General features: G+C 47.8%; 1 protein-coding gene across 5 annotated transcripts in view; it reads left to right on the top strand.

Moving 5' to 3' along the window:
- The window catches only part of RABGAP1L (RAB GTPase activating protein 1 like), a 210549-nt gene that overhangs the window by 155986 nt on the left and 35647 nt on the right, over positions 1-18916 (top strand). The window contains exon 1 of one of the 5 annotated variants that reach the window (XM_050307384.1): positions 18050-18297. The exons of the other annotated variants lie outside the window; for them this stretch is intronic. The gene's annotated coding sequence lies outside the window, so the exon portion shown is untranslated. Of the gene's footprint in view, positions 1-18049; positions 18298-18916 lie in introns of those variants that run through there. 5 annotated transcript variants of the gene reach the window in all.

The raw sequence follows: 18916 nt of genomic DNA, 5'->3' as shown, positions 1-18916 counted from the left end.
TGCTCTATCTTTTCCAGTGTTTATTTTGCTCCTGCAAAACAAAACAGGAGTTTAACGTGTACTAAAAATCCATCGGAGGCAAATTTAAAACTACTTGGTGTTTTTTCTCCTTAATTTCACAGCTTTAATTTTTGAAGGTGCTGCTCTGGAAATAGTTTTATCATGCTGTTTTTAAAACACAAAAGATTAGCATCAGTCTCTCCCTTTAAGAACAGCTCTGCAAATACCAGGAAGAAAGCTCCTAATAATTGAAATTTCTCTATAGAATGTGCTAGAGAATAATGTCTTATTCAATTAAGGATTATCTTTGGTGGTTGCTCACCAGGTCTGAATGTGGAGCATTTACCAGTAAGGAAATCCCTGGGAACAAAGTCAGTGGAATTAGAAATAACAGTAGTGTTTTCCAGCAGGAGCTTGTTGGGTAGTATTGCATTGTTAAGGAGCATTTAGAAGTGACTCACACTGTGAAATAATATGGCCTAGGAAAGTTGCATTGTAATCACAGAGTGGTTACCAGTGCTTTTTATACTCATGCTTTGGGGAGGGGATTTTTTTTTTTCCTTTCCTACTTTTTCTGTCTTCAAGAGGGATTTCAGAAGATCCTGGGAAGTTACCTGGGGGGTGTTCCCCTTGTGCCCAGGGAGGGTGAGATGGGCTGGGATACACAGGAACCTGCAGGGAGGGTTGTTCTGTTACGGGGCAGCATCTGTAATGACACCTTCTCTTAGGGACTCCTGGCCTCATCTTTCACCACCAGCAGTGGCAGGACAGACCTGGAATGTTGAAGTTCTCCTATGAGAAGCTCCTCCCTAACCCTGTAAATCCCTCTCTGGAGGAAATCGGGCTCCCCAGCAGCGTTAAGAGGTCACTGCTCTCAGCACTTTCGGTGAGAGGAGCAGATGGCCCTGAGACAAAGCGGTGCCTTTTCCAGTGCAAAGCAAACACGTTTTTGTCACCTGTCACTGCACTGACAAGGCTGGGGGTCCTGCCTGGGTGCAGGCACAGCTGGAGCTGGCACCAGGACCGTGGGGAGCAGCAGAGTCAGGAAGAACAGGCCACAGCAGCAGGAGCTGTGCTGAGCTTCCCCTCATCCCAGAGTTGTTCATTTGAGCGGTTTAAAGCAGATTTACTTTATAATGTTGCTGTTTAAATGGTTGTAATTCAGAGTGGTGGCTTGAAGCTCACACCTTCCTGATGTGGGTGACTGGCTTCATTCACACCTCTAATGCTGCTTTATCTGGAAGTGGTTTTTTTGCAGGCATGGTTTAACAGGGAATTATGTATTGATTTATGTGAGTTTCAGTGCACAAGAGTAAAAATAGCTGGATTGCTGTCTCCTCTCTAGAGCATTCTCTCTCTTTGTGCTTACCTGTATGTGTGTGTAGTTCTCCAGGTACTTGGGGGTTTTGCTGTCATAATTCAACACAAATGCAGCAGAAAAGCAGAGGAGGGGTCTGCAGAAAGGCCCTGAGATTGCACTCCTTTGGTTCTGCTGGTGGTGTATCTAATTAATCTTCCAGCATAAAGAACACGGGGAAAATTGCTCATTTATCAACTTCTCAAGAAGAGGCCAAAGCAAATGGAAAAGGGTGGGGTTGGGATCTGTAGAAGCCCCTGCCGTGGCTGAGTGTGATTCCTCATGAAAAGCCAGTGATCAATTCCCCCTCTTCCCTCATCTCCGAGGTGCAGATCCCATTGTCCTTGTGAGGAGGGTCATGGTTTCCAGTGTCTGTTCCCTTTGCAGCTCCAGCTCCCTTCTCTCTGCTCAGCTTTGTGGTGTGGGGCAGCACCTGGAAATCAGATCAGAGTGCCTGCAGAGCAGCTGGATGTTAAATGTTTTTGTAAACTTGGTAATAAGTGTTAACAGGGTAGGAAGGGATGTTGTTAATTTAAAACAACAGTTTCAGCTTGGAAGGCTTATTTATTTAAAAACTTATAATTGTTATTATTCCAGTGAGCAGGCATGTTGCCCAGTGGTGATGTTATATTTTCATGGTGGTTAAGCACTAGTAAAACTGTTCAGTTGTTTTATTTTGTTTCGTTTGGCCTATGTTGATGATTTTTCATCAGTAGGAAAGGAATGGGATTTTGCTATTGCTAGCTAAATGTAATCATATTTTAACCATCTAGGTTAGCTTTTCAACCTGAATACAAATCTTGTGATGTCCTTTTAGTAGTCACTTGTTGGCACATGTGCTAGTGAGCAATGGCATCCACAAGAGCAGTGTGAAAGTAAGGATCTTTAAAATAAAAGTTTGAGGTGGAAAAGGGGATTGGAACATTTATTGTCTGTATCCCCAGCAGTTGTATCATTGTGAAGGGTCTGCCCAAGTCATTAGTGGTTTCATTCAGCAAAGTGAGGGACATCTGAAAGCTGCTCCCATGGTCCAACAGGCCACCCGAATCTGCCTTGTTCACCTTGGTGCCATCAGGAGTCAGGGCTTCCCAGGATAACAGATGTTTCCCGTTCCAAACAGAGGCAGGAAAGCATCCTCAAAAGGCCTTTTGGCTTTAGCTTTTCCCCTGGATGAATTACAGCTCCTTTCCATCCCTGATTCTGAAAATAGTCCAGAGAGCACGAGATGAAGGTGGCAGGGAGTCACTCTGTTTGACAGCTCTGTCTTCTGGCATCTTGGCACCTCTGCCAGAATGTGTCTAAAATAACTCAGCTCTAGGGGTAAGAGGAAGTGAGCGTTGTCCCCAAGCTGAACTGGAACACTTAAATGCCAGGTGCAGGCTGGCATGGAGTCACCTCTGTGAGGTGACACGTTAGAACGTCGTACAGACAGTTCTACAGTGCTGTCTATGTCTGCAGCAGAGTCTGGGGTTCCTCTTGACAGCACAGTGCTCATCTTAGTTATTCTTTGGAGGAGGTCTCAGCTCTCTCTTCCTTTCAAGGAAACAAACCCAGTAACTGATTCTCCTGAGGGATGCCTGGGGTTTGACTACGGACAGAGCCTGTGCTGATGGTGCCTGGCAGGTTTGCAGGACCTCGTGTTCTCACAGGCCTTTTTGAAGGCACTTAGGTGATAGAAAGAGGCCGTAGAGGAAGATCAGCAGGGTCCCAGGATGAGCACTTACAACTGTAATTAAAAGGAATAAATCCACAGGCTTTCACGTTTTGTGGAGAGGACACGTAGGTAGAGGTGCAGGTGCAGGAATGAGCTCTGTGCCCCTTATTTATGGTGGCCAAGAACTGTTCCTCGATATTGTCTTCAGCATCAGCAAAACTGTTGAGGCTAAAGGTGGAGAAATCTCCCTGGAGGTGCAAATCCCCCTTGGGCCAGGTCTGAGGAAGCAGGTGCTCAGCACCAGAGGAATTCGGAGGAAATCTTTCTTCACACACAAAAGACCCAAGGGCCGAGGCACGACCCTTGCCAGCCAAAGTCTTTGTGCTGTCTTGACCCTGAAAAGTGTTATGTCTTTACTTTTTTAGAACTCAATTCCTGTGCCATGAGAAACTCTGTGTTCTCCCCTCTGAACAGTGGAGGAAGAAGCTTTGTTGTCTAAAGGCAGTTCAGGGCACCGATGGAGAATTATCTTTTATTTCTAAGTTTAGAAATGTTAGAATACCTGTGTTGGGACAAAAAAAAAAAAATCAAGCTGCCTTTTGTCTTTCTAGACCAGCCTTTCTCATATATGCCCTTCCCAGAAAGGCTGTGGTTATTTTATTTCTGCAGATGCTACAGAATAAAAAATTCAGTTATTGGAAACAGATCAGGACTATGGTTTGGTTTGCTTTGATTGCCCAGAGAAGCTGTGGCTGCCCCATCCCTGGAAGTGTCCAAGGCCAGGTCGGACAGGGCTTGGAGCATCCTGGGACAGTGGAAGGTGTCCCTGCCCATGGCAGGGGGTGGAACTGGATGATCTTTAAGGTCCCTCCCAACACAAACCATTCCAGGATTCTGTGATTCTGCTCCACGATTCTGTCTTCCAGAAAGCTCCAGTAATCCAGATTTAATGGCTAATGCACGGAGTGGCTTGGGGGAAAAAGCAATGATTCACTCTCAGTGCAGCACAGAGAACAGCTGGGATGGGACATTTGTTTCATTTCATTGGGTTTTTTTGACAAATTAAATGAGGTGACAAATTCTGAAGCGCTTGTGCTATCCTGAGACCCGAAGCTAAACTTTAAAAAATAATTGGGAGGAGAAGGAAAAGAAAAGGCAAAGCCTAACAATGTTCCCTTCTTTTCCCCCAGGGCTTTTGCACACAAACAAAGAAGAGGCACTGGGCACGGTGTCTTCATGAATTTTGGCTGGTGTTTGATTTCTCGGGCACCTGCACTCGAGTTTCTCTGCTTTGAAAATGAGCGAACAAACAAAACTAAGTATAGAAAGGTGGTGTCTGCATTTCACAAACGCACAGCTCTGCAGGGACAGCAGCTTTTAGAGCTGAAGGCCCTATTAATAACTTCCCATTACAAACCCCAGGCATTGTTTTTGCCTTCATTGACGCTGGTACAGGTTAAATTCGGCGAGGAGTTACTCTGTTCTCTGAGCAGCGTGTAGCTACTGGAGCAGGAGGGGAGCTGGGGGCTCCAGAAGGGCAATATTCACATTTTTAGGATCTCCTGCTGGCTTTGCTTCGGGATTCTCTGGGTTCCTGCAGTTAATTGCTTATATTTTTACGGTGTTGCAGCTTTGTTTCTCTTGTGGAGAGTGAGTGGTGTGGTAAACACGGGGTTAGATTGTTTATGTTGTTAAATGTGGTTGTGTTTGGGCATAAATGGATTACATCAGGTTGGTAAACGAAGGTGAAAAGTTGTGTGGCAGAGGCTTTGGAGAATTCAGAGGAAGTGCTACATAGAAACATCCCAAGTATATTTATCTCCATTTTTAGAGGTTTAAGAACATTCTGTTTAAGAACAACAGTGTGCCAGTCTGTTCTTCCACGGATATTTAAACAGTGTTGAGGTGTTTGGCTGTTTCACGTTGCTGAAGTCCAAAATAGTTCCTCTGTAAATGATCATTTGTCATGCAGTGCTGTGAACAGCTGGGCAGGGAGGTGTGAACCCACTGCCACATCAGCCAGCAGTTCATTCCTGCTGCAGCTGTGCCAGGGGAGCACCCACAGCCCTTCAGGGGCATTGGCGAGTTGTGGAAGCCACGAGGGGGATGATGATTCCCTCTCTTGGCTCTCATTCTCCCACCTTCCTCACCTGCACCACGAAACCTCCCAGGATAGCAAGGAGTTCCAAAGCATTATTGTGGGTCTGTTCTCAGGGAGTTGTCCTGTTGAGTTGTTCAGGCAGCAGGTGAACATCAAGTCCCCATTGTGTTACCCTGTTTGTTATTCTTTCAACTTCCTTTGCTTAATTGATTAATGCAATTTCCTGGGCAATAATTCTTCACCAAAATTTGATTCTGCAAATTAGTCAGAAGCCATGGGAAAAAAACCCAGAAAATCTCATCTCCAAGTAATTATTCAGCATAATAATCAGTGTAGATGCAGAAATCTGGAGAAGGACTGTTTACAAGGACATGGAGTGATAGGGCAGGGGGGAATGGTTTCAAACTGACAGGGGTTAGATGGCATATTGGGAAGAAATTCCTCCCTGTGAGAGGGTGGGCAGGCACTGGCACAGGTTGCCCAGAGAAGCTGTGGCTGCCCCATCCATGGAAATATCCAAGGCCAGGTTGGATGGATCTTTGAGCAGCCTGGACTAGTGGAAGGTGTCCGTGCCTATGGCATAGGGTTGGAAGTGGATGGTCTTTAAGGTCCCTTCAAACCCAAACCATTCTGTGATTCTGTGATAATAAATAACCCCTTAAATGTGGCAGTATAGGCAGGGACTCCGTGTGCACACACGGCTGGGGCCAAAGACAGCGTGCCAGGTTGAGTCACTCAGTTGCTGTGACAACAGAGCTGCAAAATCTCCAGCCTCAACAGTCCCCCAGCCCGGCTGCATCTGCACATGGCACCAGCCTGGAGGGTCCTCATCACTGCTCTCTGAGGGAGAAATAAGGGGTACCCTCACTGACACAGCTGCACGGGGGCTGACGCAGCCTGCAGAGGCCCAGAGCTTAGGGCCCTGACCTCTGGGAAAAAAAAAATCAAACTATAGCTGAAATTCTTTGCAGAGTCAAGTGATTGTCTGAGCAGCTCCTTTTTAATCCCAGAAATCCTTTGGTTAACCCCTAGCTCAGAGCACAGGATCAGTGACCTCACCGTGCATCCTGGAGAGGAACAATTCCATGGCAGTCTGAGCGAGCACCTGCTTGTGCTCCCCCTGTCACACCAGCAGGGAATGTTGATTCCAGAGTCAGGAGCAGTGGGCAGAAGGGGAAGGGTGTCAGGGCTTTGGTCCCTCTCTGCCTAAGTAGGTTGCTCCTCTTGATGACTTTGTGATCTACCAGCCCTGTCAGGAAGAGGAGAAAATCCCATCAGCTTGTCATGGCTGTGGTGCTTTCAGATGTTAAACAGTCCTGCAAACAGTCCTGTGATAGAGAGGAAAGGGGCTTCTCTTGCTGAGAGGAGCTGTATTTTGGTGCCTGCAGAATACAGATCCTAGCACAGAGTTTTCTTCGTTCCAGCTGCTCCTCTGGACTGTCTTGCTCACGCTGGCCTCACATGGACACAAACCCTGTTGCTTTTAGTAGCAGCAGGAAGCTCAGAGGCAAATTTGGCCCTCGTTTTTCTTGTAAGACAGAGTGAACAGTAGGTTTGTGTTGTAATGACTGTTCTCCAAGAGGACTTGCCTTGTTTTTCCCTTTTCCTAAGCACAGTGGGAAGCAAGGCCTGTTCCTTTTGGAGGAGGAAGGACACGTGGTGGGAAAGCAGCACCTTGCTTGGGACAGTTTGTGTTTCCCGGGATTCTGATGAGGGGTTCTGCAAAGGCAATGCCTCTCCAGCCCAGAGTGATCTGGTTTAGCCATGTGGTTTTTTGCTTTGCCCTGAGATGCACCAGAGCCACGTCACCAGCTGATGTGACAAACCCAAGCTTTTCGAGACTTGATAAAAACACTTCTGGGGGTGAGAAGGGGAAGGAGGCGCTCCCTGGACTGTGGAAAAACTCCCCCTCCTGCTCTCCAGCAGCAGAGGAGCTCCAAGCCTGAAGCAAAAGGGCTCCTCCCAGGCACAGCACTGATTGCTGGGGAGAGCTGGGAGCAGGGCTGGTTGTGCCTGTGCCAGAGTCCATCTCCACTGCCCTCATCCATCTCTCCCCATCAGGCAGCGTCTCCACTGGAAGCGGCTCTAATGGAAAGGAGCAGCACATTTATAGAGCCAGCACTGGGCTGGGAGCTTGATGGGGTCCCTGGCTGCCCTGGGAACAGCTGAGAGTCCCTCTCCATCTTCCTTCCATCCACAGTGTCAGTAATGATCCTGCCTGGCAGGAGGACTTTGCCACACGCAGTGTTTACAGGCTGCCTGTTCAAACAAGGGAACAATTTACCCATATGACGTGGGGATTTTCAGTCTTTGATCCATCATGCAGGAATGTTATACAAGATTATATACTGCCACAGGAATTGGGGGGAAAACTGGTAGGAAGGTGGACAAAACTGAGAAATGTTTAAGTCCCTGACTAAGATGTCACATGTTCTTACTCACTGATGAGGGCTCGAGTAGAACAAACACCTGCACTAAGGTTACATGGGGCTAGGGTTTGTATTTGTTCCCTTTCTTGTTGCTTTTATGATATAAAGTGGATTGTAAGGATTACAAGAGGATAAAGACATCTGTGCTCTGGGAAGCTTCTCGGAAAGATCAGTAATGATGCCTCTTGACTTTTTAATGTGCCTTACGCTGCACTAATGGACCTAAACCAGCATTTTATTCTGGAGACAAGTTTGTTGCCGTCAGAAAGGGAGGCTTGGCTGCTCCAGGACTGTAAGAACATACAGGAGCTGTAATGGAGGAAAGTACCGAGCTTTTCTTTGTGTGACCTTGTCCAAATAGGATGTAATTACAACATAATTCAATTCTGAAAGGCTGGAAACCATGGCATTTGACAGAGAGTGGCATTTGAAGAGAAATAGGCCTGTGCTTCAGTACATCTTCTCTTTCAGACTCCTAAGCACTGCTGATGCTATTTGCTCTTCCTGCTTCCCCATTTTCCACTGTTAGTCCACAATCAGAACACAAGGTTCTGGAAAGTGGGCAGCAGTGGGTCATGGTTAACCTTGTAAATCAAACCCGCTGTGGTGGAGAGTGGGGGAGCCGGTTGCTGAGTGCCTGGTGTGGTTGTATGAAGAGATTAAATCCTGAGATGCACACCTGCAAGGACTCATTTGGGAAAGCAAGGATTAAAATTCTCTTTGGGTTTTGATACGGCTTTTGGTTCTCGTGACCTAATTCGGGACTCTCCTCCTTCAGGCCACACATTTTGCTCAAGTTCAGGGAGCACCAGCAGTTCCACCAGACACTTGACTCTGCAAATACCCCAGAGACCAGTGTGGCCCAGCAGGATTTTACCATTCCCTGTTTGCAGGAGGAGAGGCTGGAGCTGTGAGCTCAGGCACAGACAGCTCCAGCCTGAGAAAAGGAAAAGTGTCAGGGTGTTCTCCATTTATGCACTTCTCCAGTGCTGGAGTCACACTGTTCCACAGTGACTCTTGTAGCCTGTAGGTTGTTCTCTTGAGTACTAGGAATGTCTCAGGACAGTCAGTCATCTCCCTGTGTGTCCTTCCTCTGAGACTGGTTCTGACAGCATTCATAGAGACACTTAATTAACTCCTCATTAGGGAGATGGAGGGCATCTCATCTGAGTGTTCCCCACTCAGTGAGCCTCAGGTGCCTTCCTTTCCACCCTGGACAGAGGGAAACAAGACATTGCCAAAGGTGTCTCTGTGCGGTTCCCAAGGACCCAGAAATCATATTTACATATTAAGGACTGAAAACCAGCCATCCTGCTCCACACTGTGTAACTTCCTGCCTGTGGAACTGGGGAAGGCTTCTAACACGCTCCACCCTGGTCACAGGAAGGATTGAGCTCTTGGAAGGGGCAGGATGGGATGAAATGGAGCTGGGAAGTTTCCCTGCTCCAAACAGATTTGGTTCCCAGTTGGATCTCACTCTGTTGCTGAAGTGCCCCACAAATACAAGCTGTCTGTGAATAAGGAGTAAAATGAGTTACCATTGCTTTGTTCATGTATAAAACAGGGGACAGGCACGCTGTGTTTTCCCTTTCCTCCTCCAGTTGGGTGCCTGGACAAGCCACTTAGCGTCTCTGCTGACCCCCCCACCATCCCACAGCACCTTCCCATGGATCAGGTGCCACTCAGGTCCCTGGTTGTGCCTCGCTGCCAGGCTCCAGCTGCATTTAGCAGTGGAAACAATTAGCTGGTACAATCCAGGCCCAGGTTAAGTGACCCAGAAAAATCTTTCATTCAGAGTTCTCGTTTAAGTCCTCCATGAAATGTGTTGTCATGATGTTCTTGCTGCTCTCAGAGCTCAGTCCTCGCTAATAACTGCTGTTTTTATAACCATCCTTCGTGTCTGCCCGGGGTTGTGCCAGAAGGCTGGACAAGCAATAGGATTAAGAGGAATTACCTGGCCAGAACAAGTGGATCTGTGCTGTTGAGATTCAGTTACCTGAAGATTCACAGGGTCCAAATTCCTTTAGTGAATGCAGAGATGGCATGGAGATAACCTGGACCTGCAGTGAGAGGGAAATGTATTAGATAACTGCCACTGAAAATATGCCCTGTGGTCAGCTGGCACTAACACAGCCAGGGGAGTCCAGTAGGATTGGGTTTGAGCTATTTAGGATTGTTAATAAGTAATTAACCCATGAGGTGACTGTAAGAGACATCATTTTAATCAACATTGAATTATTGGTTTCCCAGGCACGCTTTGGAATTTATCAGTTGGCAGGCAGGACCAAGCCCCTTGGCCACATTAATTAACAATCCCAGCACTCAGGAACTGCTCCAGGAGGATGCCCACAGGATCGGATTCACCAGTTCCTGCTTTCCCCCCCTGCTGCCAGGCAAAGGCCACCTCCCCACATTCCCATTCAATTTGTCTGGTGCTGAAAAGCTGCTGATTCCGTGCTCCCTTCCCCTGCAGCAGCCAAGCCTGTTGCTAAGCGACCTCGGCACTGCCGGCAGGGCCACGGTCTGGCTGCTTTTCCTCGGCCCACCCCTGTTCTTCCTTATTTATTTATGCATCTTATTTACATAGCTCAACAGATTCTCCCGTACCAGGGAGGCAGAGCCACAGGCCTCCAGCTTGCAGCAGGGTGCCTTGACTTGCAGAGCTGCCTGTCTTCCCTCCAGCACCATCCCCTGCCCTGTTTTCACTGGTGTTCCTGTTGGTGGCTGAGCAAACCCCTGGGGCTGTTTGTGGGGCTGGAGTGGCATCCAGGAGTGTGCTGGGAGTGTGTTTTAAAGGCGTAGGTGGCCACGGACCCAGCAGTCCTTGATGGAAGAAAAAAAGGGTTGGAACAAAGATGGCTCTAAGCCATTTCTCTGCTTACTTTATTACTGGTGGCTTTCACTTCAGCTGTGTCCACATTCCAGGCTGCTTGTGGCCTAACCAGACCTGCAGAGGGAGAGGATGGTTGTCCTTCCCTGGGCAGTTCCGCAGGACCAGCTGCATTTTTGTAGGGTGGGGTTGGGATCCCAGCCAGGGCACAGCTCTGCCTGATGTTGTATCCAGGGCAGGAGCAGGGTGCTGATGGAGTGGTTGGTGTTCAGGTAAACTGGCAGAGCGTTTCAGTGGCTGCACGTGGGTAGGGGAGGACAGCAGAGCTGCAGCAGAGCTGTTGCTGTGCCGTTTGTTCCAGACGTGCTCCCAAAAGCAGGGAAGGTGGAAGTTGGTTGGTGTGCTCTGGCACATCTGTGTCACCCAGAGAACCTCCCTGCCAGGCAAAAAATCGGGAGCACTGATTGGAATCGCTTCTCACAACCAGGAAAGCTGTAAGTGGGGATGCTGACCCAGAGCCTGGCTGTGTTTGTCATGTTTGTCTTTCTGTGATGAAGGAACTGCCACGCTCTTCAGGAAAGGCTTCAGAGACAACTCCGAGCCTCTCAAAGTATTTGGAACCTTTACTCCACCTTGAGAAAGAGTGGAGTGAACCCTGTAGAGATTTATTTGGAACAAACAAGTACCAAACTGATTTTTCCCTTTTCTCCTTTTCTGTGTTTCTCCTTTTGGTTTCAGCAAGCAGAGCCCACAGCCAGGAGCCAAGTCTCTGGTCTGTACTTCTTGCACAGCTGTTGCCTTTTGGGCCTCTCCTTACAGCCTTTGGCTGCACTGACTGGCAGCTGCTTTGTTACCTGCTGTCCTTTTCATTGTGGAATTCTTTTGCTAAAAAAAATCATTTTTCTGCTTTGATGATCCAGCCGTTGCCTGACCCTCTCTGCAGAAGAACAGAGAGAGGGACATGAACCCTTGGTTTTGTACAAGCAGTCCTGCAGAACAGGGGTTGTGCACGAGGCCAGGTGTAATTTTTTTTCCATCAACGTGAGATGAGGAAGGTGTGTTTTAAGTGCAGATTGAATTTTCCCCTTATTTGCTTTAAGCATGCAATTACCCATTTCGAAGACTAAAATACATCTGAGAGTGGCTTGGCACGCTCATGCTGTATTACCATTTTTCAAAATGGACTCTTGGTCTTTTTGTCATTTATGACACGTCTGTCACTGGGGTGTCCAGTTCTTGTGTACACCCAGGGAGGTGCTGATTGTCAAACCTTTGCTGCCCTGCAGCTCCCTGTGTTGTTTCACTGAGATTTCCCAAGCCAGGCTGTGCTGGGTTAGCTGTACATTTTGCTGCTGTTGTTCACCTGGTGCTCAGGTGGGATGTGGGAGTTCTCTCAGGTATCCGCTTTGTGAACAAAGCACAGGAGACCTGGAACCAGCTCGAATGCCCAGGAATAACTTGTACTGCCCTGAGAAGTTGTTTCAGGTGCATTTACAAGGATGAGTCAACAGATCTTCATTCATTGAAGATAGGAAGAAAAGGATCTTTCCTGTGGGGAGATTCAGGTGTTTAGGGACTGAAGATGATGAGTAAAGCCTTGAATTACACCCAGAGCAGGTGGGTGCTGGGGTGAGGAGGGATTTCTGTGTTTCTGGTTCTGACTCTTCCCTCCTGATAAGTCCAGCTGTCAGTCTTGAATTTTCAGAGGAATGTGGGTGTTCTGCAGTGCTGAGAGGGGGTGAAGTACCCCAGAGCTGGCACAGGCATTGCAGCTGCCCCGTGGTTGTGTGGGTCACTGCTCTGTGCTACCAGCTCTGGTTCTCTCTCTTGTGGCGTTGAGCCCAGCCAGCTCTGTACCCCAAAATCCTGTAACTCTGGAAGATCCAAGAGTGTAAACAGTACTGATAAAGGGAGCACAGGTTGTACTTTCCTAAGGGAAAAATTATTTTAAAAAAGTGAGAACAGAAATACAGTATTGCCCAACAAAACCCCCTGGATGCTGGGCAGTGTCCTGCTGATCAGGGATGGCCAAAGGCACCCAGACACCAAGCTGGGCTGCTCCAGCTCCAGTGAGCTTTTTGCTCTTGCTGCTGTTACACTTCATTAGGAGAGATAAGAAAAACCTGACTCAGACCTGTTTCTGGTCTTTCTCAATTTGACAGTTCTAACCATTGCCAAGGAAACCATCCTTTTGGTTGGATTTTGTTCCCCAGGACAGTTCCCCAGAGATGCCTTGGCAGTCATGTCGATGCCGTGCAGTGTCAGGGACAGGCTGTGTCACAGGTGCCACCGGTGTGACCCACTCATGTCACTCTCCCTAAACCTGGGGGTGTCCAGTTGATGTCCTGATGAAGCAGTTGCCAGTGCCCAGGCAGTTCCTCCAGTCCCTCAGTGTGGCTGAGCCCACGTGTGGTTCTCTGGGTTGATGTTCTGCAGTGAGGCGAGTGTACAGAGGAGAAATAGTGAGTGGCATTCCAAGAAACACCCACCATATCTTACCCATGATATATCTAGGATTCCGTGGCTGAGAAAGGGGATCAAATCCTTTCCCACTTTTAAAGATTAATTAGTTTTAAAGAAGATGTCCCTGCTCACTGCAGCAGCGTTGGACAAGATGACCTTTAAAGGTCCCTTCCAACCCAAACCATTCTGTGATTCCATGATAAAGAGTAATTGGAAAATGAGTTACTCTGTCACAAATGCAGCTGACAAGGACATCTCTAACCTTTCAAACCATTATGCAGGTACCTGGATTTCATTACATATAATACTCACTGTAGACAGCAACATGGCTTTTGTTTTTCATGGTAGTTACCACTTCATTTTGAGTTGGTCTATTTTCCTTCACTTTCAGATCAGCACCTCGTTTACACATATTAAATGGTGCAGTGCAAATGGTTGTAGGCAAAGGAATGAACCCCTAGAGTTAATTCTTGCAGTCCCCAGATGAGTGAACAAATGCAGGCAAATTATTTCCCCCCTGTTAATTTGAACTGTAAACACAATGGTGATTTGGAAATACAGCAAGAAATTTTATGGCGATAGAAACCTCTTTTTAATTTTTATTTTTTTTTAATCATCCTAAATTTTGTTTTTTCCTCTGTTTGCTGTTCTGGGGGTTTTTTTATTTCAAATCAAGTGAAAATTAGCTCTCATTCATTCCAGGCACTTCCCTTGCATTCCTTGCAGAAGGAATTTTGTGTAAACACTTGCCCTGCATGAAAGGCATGTTAAAAAATGAAGAATGGATTTGAAGTTACGGCTCAATTTTCTCTCTAAATATAGCCCTTTAGTGGGACGTGGAGAGGAGCCAAAGGAGCACTGGGAATGAGGGAGCTTCCAAGGGAGCTCAGCCCTTGCACTCAGCTTGAGCAGCGCAGTGTGCCCAGCCTGAGCACGTGGACGTGAGGAGAAAATGTTCCAGTGCCGTGTGGAATCTGTGCTGGGCTGGACCAACTCCTGATATTAGTATTTATGATTTATATTTAGGGAGTGTCTCATTTCTTTTAGCTGCACAGGTATCATAGTAGTAGTAATACAAGACCTATAGTCTAGATTTTAAATAAGAGACAAGCTTGGAATAAGACAAATGGGAGAGGTTACAGAAGAGTATATGGAAATATCTCTGGTCTCTGAAGTCGTACCTGACTATCACAGAGAGCTCCTTGATAACTGGTGGCAGCACCTGCCTTCTCTGCCCCTCTGTAGCATTTGAGCTCTTAAAAATAAGCTTATTAACAGTCAAATGAAGACAGGGTAATCTTTAAATCATATGTAAATACAGAAGCTTTTCTCATTGTGGTATATTGGAGCATTAAACGGAGATGCAGATTTTCCCAGTGGGAGACTAGATCAGCACAGTTAAGCACTGGAGTGGTTTGTCTCCCAAATCATCTTCTGAGAACAGAATTTCCCTTTCACTGGATGGTGGTGAATAGGGATTTAGCAGCAGAGGATTATGTGGAGCTTAGATTAGTGGATGCTGCTGGCAGTCTTATACAGCTGATCAGCTGGCACAGTGCTGAGCTGCTTTCCTCCTCTGGAGCTGACCTGTGCAAATTCCAGGGCAATTTGTCCAGGGGAGTACTGAGTCTTAGCTGCCTTCTGTCTTGACCAGCAGTTGGGTCTCAGGTGAAATCCTGTCTGTATCAGCTGGCTGTTCATCACCTTTGGCATCAGTACCTACCAGCCAGTGCCACTTGCTGGGCTTTTTTGCCTGGGACCTCCAAGCTAACGCTTCATTTTCAACTCCAGCACTGTGGGACACGCTGCTCTGCTGGAAAGGATCAGTAGTTTGTACCTTTCATGTATAACGCGTGAAATAATCTCGTTTCAGAGTCGCTGGCCACGCCTCAGCCCAGACTGTGTCTGACAGTCAAACCCACTGCTAAAACTCAGGGAAGGTGCTCAGACTGGTCTGTCTGGTTTGGCCCAGTTTGGCTGACACCTGTGCCATTTCCTGCTCACCCACAGCAGTTCTGTCTTAATTGCCCTTTATCTCATCTTACAAGCAATAGTAGTGCAGATTTATGTTTTGTTTTGGGAATATGCCATTCCTACAGCGCTGTTAACACAGAGAAACATCTCACCTTCCCCATGAGGCTCCTGCCAGGGTGTCCATGTGGCAGATGTGGCTCCAGAGGTGCCAGCACAGGGGGTTGTGGTGGGTTTGTGCCTGAGCACAGTTTGTGCCTGTGGTTTGATGCAGAGGATGTGCCGTGGTCCTGCCTTTTTCCTTCTGTTATTTCACTACAAGAATTCCTCATAGTGCCTGGCTCTCCAGCCTTTCCTTCCTTCTCCTTTTTTCCTTGTCCCAGGCTAAAGGTCAGGTGCAAAGTGACTGGCAGTAGAGATACTGAAGTCTGACACGATCCAGGGCACTCCAGGTCACCCAGGTAAATGTGTCACCCAGCTCTCCCTGTGCAGCATGGATGGCTCAGCACTCGGGGGGAAACTAGACAGACAATGTCATAGTAATAACAATAACAGTACCCCTTAATATGCCATTCATTTCACCTTTATTGATCTTTCTCTGGGGGTTAGGTAAGGACTGTTAGCCCCTCTTTGGGGAGGGAAGGAGGAATATGGAGAGATGTATCTACCTTGAGAAAGAAAATCAGGTGTGGGTTTAGAGTGAGGAGGTTGGAATCCTGGGCCCTGTGTGAGTCCCTTCGTGTGACAGGTGTCACTATTTAATGTGCTGCTTGATGTTAATTAGTACCTTTTGTTTGCAGATCTGCTGTAAGTCAAAAGACATAGGGCTGTTTGGGTGAAATCCCTCAGTCAGGCTGTGCTGAACCCAGGCCAGACATCCCTATAAATCATTGGAAGTGCAAAGCGTTCCTGTGCAACTGCTGTGCTAATTTTCTTGGATAATATGCTTGACCCATTTTCCTTCCTTTCAGTACCAATTGGAGTGATAAATGCAACAGGTTTAAAATACATCTCACAGGTAGTGCTGGGTTTGTGATGGAACTTAGCTCTGAATGGCATGTGCATGGTCTAAATGCCATCCCAGCATTATCCAGCTGCTGGATTAGAAGCCCCAGGGAGTATATATCAGAGACATTTACAGTTCCACATGGTTGTTAAAGGCTGTCCCTTCAGCAGCTGGAGGGAGCTGTTGGTAGTGATTTGGCTCGGAGGGCACAGGTTCAGCAGCCCCTGGCCGTGGCCTTGGGGCAGGTGTGGGAAGAGCCCTGGCCCTGCTCCCTCGCCCCTCAGCTGTGGACTTGTTTATGGGTGTCTGCTGTCACACAGCTGGGAGGAGATAACAAAGGGGTCCCTAAAGAGAAGGAGTGACACTGGAGACAGGGGGTGGAATCCTGCTGTTTTTCAGGAAATTGTGCTCTAAGGCATTATTAGGAATTTCTGGCTTTTCTTCTGCATGGTTTCTGTGGGGCTCTCTCTGGTCCAGACTAGCCTGGCCCACTCAGAGGGCATCAGTGCCTGTTGGGGAGCTCACTGGTACCACTCCTTGCTTTTCCACACAGGACAAAAAATCCCGCATGTTTCCAATTTAAAAGGATGGGAAAGGAGGAAATATGCTCAGCCCAACTGGTTACATTGGGCATATACAATGTATGCCCCAAATATCCTGTAAAATTTGGCTTTCAGCAGTCAAAGGTTGGGGTTTGCAAAATCTCACACTGAGATTCAATATTCCTTATTCAATACTCCCTGAGTGCTGGCTCAGGGATGTCTGGCCCTGTCCCTGTCCCTCCATCACCCATCACACCACAGCAGTGTGTGGGGCCAAGCAATAAACTGCACCGGTGGTTTGGGCTGGTTGGAGCCCTGTGCTTTCTCCACCACTGGGAAAACAGGGACAAGCAAAAGCTCATCCCAGCTCTAACCCAGAACCTCAGCAGACAAGAAGGAAGTTCGTGAAGCAAAATATCCCTGGCAGGCAGGTGACTTCTGAAGGAAACTCGGATGGAGCGCCCTTAGAAAGTGACAGTGGCAGGGTGGGACAGACACATGAAAATGCAAAGTAAAAGCGTGAATTTAATGACTTCAAAAGTCAAAGAGGCTCATGAGTTCATTTCAAAGGCTTCAAAATAACCTGGAATGGACTGAGCTGAACGATGAGCATGTACCTGTAGGCTGGTGTCCCAGCTATGCTGCTGGTCTGGGGAGGCTGGCAGAGGGGAATCTGGGTATTTGGCACCATAAAGTGAAGACTCAGAAGCCCTCAGCTCTTCCCTGGGTGGGCTGCACAGTTCCATGGAGGGGGGGCCCGTGCCAGCATCACTGGTTTGTCTGGAATGCCTCAGCAATTCCAGCCACGCTGACCTCTGCCACTGCAGGGAGAGCACATTGCCTCTCTCCAGCAGGATGGCCTTGCTGCCTTTAATCCATGAAACTCAAACCAGGAGCAAGCAAATTGGGAAGATTTACCCCTCTGAGTACATATGCTAAAGCACATCCAGCCCAGATTTTTCCCCACATTTGGAGGATTATTTTAGGACAAACACAGGTTCATCCACCCACTTCTTTGGGGGGGGGAAAAAATGAGGCCATGCTAATTTGACATTTTAAATAATAAAAATAAATGTTGGAGGAGCAATGGCTGATCAGCCAGAGCCTGGCAGCCGTGTTTCTGGAATGGTGTGGGGCATTCCTGTGAGGAACAGCTTGGTGTTCTGGTCTCATGTGGAATCCCAGAACATGTCTAAAGGTATTTACCCTCTGACACCTAAAACTGGAGCACATTCCAGTGCTTGCTGCTCTCTGATGTTCGACAAGCCCCGTGTGGGTGAGGAGAGAGCAGAGCTGTGTCTGGGATTCACAGCCTTGGACTTGTAACCAGGTGGCTTTCACTTGCTGGTTGTGCCTGACAAAGCCCTGGCGGGTCATTAGTGGGGACAGGAATTACAGGAAGAGCTGATATTACCGTGATTTATTCCCTTGGGGGCAAAAAGACCCGTAAACTTATCCTGAAGGCTGCCAAATGCCATCCCGAGTGCTCTGAAAGGAGTTTTGTGTTCCCCTCTCTGAAGATGGCTGTGATCTGCCCGGATTCGTTAATACATGAAAGGCAAACGGCAGAAAAGGCCTTTGTGCTCCTGGGGCTGGTGGCAGGAAGGGAAGCTTAGCAAGGAGCTGCACAAACCTCCCTTCCCCGTCTGTCAGAAGATCCCATCCCCGTCAGATAGCAGCAAGACATTCCTGGGGGTGGAGTGAGAGTGAATTTAGCTTGGGAGGGAGCAGGATTTTGCTTTGCTAAGCGAGCCGGTTTGCTCAATTCAGGAATTTTCCATTCACCTCTATGATCCACCGGCATATAAATCCCAACAACTGCAATTAGGGCTACTTACCTTAATCAGTTCACAGCTTTCTACAGCCCACCTGTCCTTCTGCTGGCTCTCCTCTGTCTCCTGACTGCTTGGTTGCTCCGCTTCTCCAAAAATTCCTGCTTTGGAGGTATGCTTTCCCAGCTGTGTTGTGGAGGGGGCTGTGTTGCTGTTCCTTGAGGAGGGCTGCTGCAAGGTAGTCGTGGTGTTATACAGAGAAGGGCTCTTTGCTTTAAGGAAATATGAAGCCTGCTGTCTGCTTTTTTATTGCCTTTTGTTAGATTATTCATCACTTCAGCACCCAAAAATCCCGGCACAGGGGAAGGCTCTGTGTGGAAGCGCTGGGAGGAGTGTGTGGTGCGGCCTGAGGAGGTGGTGAAGGACATCTCTGCTTTTGCCCTTTCCCTTCCAGTTCCTCTGGCATGAGCATGCTGCCTCTGTGTCTGGGTGGACATGTTTGCTTCCGTCAGTTTAATTCAAAATATGTAACTGGCTCGGTAGTTAGGGCTTTGTGTGCCGGTTCAGGGGTAGCACAGGCTGTTTACAGGGATGCAGAATGCAGGTTGGGAGGGATTTATGGGCAGCTCAGCTCCATTTGCTTGAAACAACAACCGAGAAACATCCTATTTAAAGAGATGCATCAGCCAACGTCACACCAGTCGTTAGTTCTTGCAATTGCTGGTTAGAACATGCCAAAATTATAAGCCCTCTGTTATGAATAGAACATGAGAAGAATTACTCAGCCAATA

This window comes from Myiozetetes cayanensis, unplaced genomic scaffold (genome assembly GCF_022539395.1).
Source record: "Myiozetetes cayanensis isolate MyiCay16 unplaced genomic scaffold, myiCay2020 scf12, whole genome shotgun sequence".
Classification (NCBI taxonomy): domain Eukaryota; kingdom Metazoa; phylum Chordata; class Aves; order Passeriformes; family Tyrannidae; genus Myiozetetes; species Myiozetetes cayanensis.
Note: the sequence above shows the minus strand (reverse complement) of the source record. Positions and strands in the feature narration are given on the sequence as shown.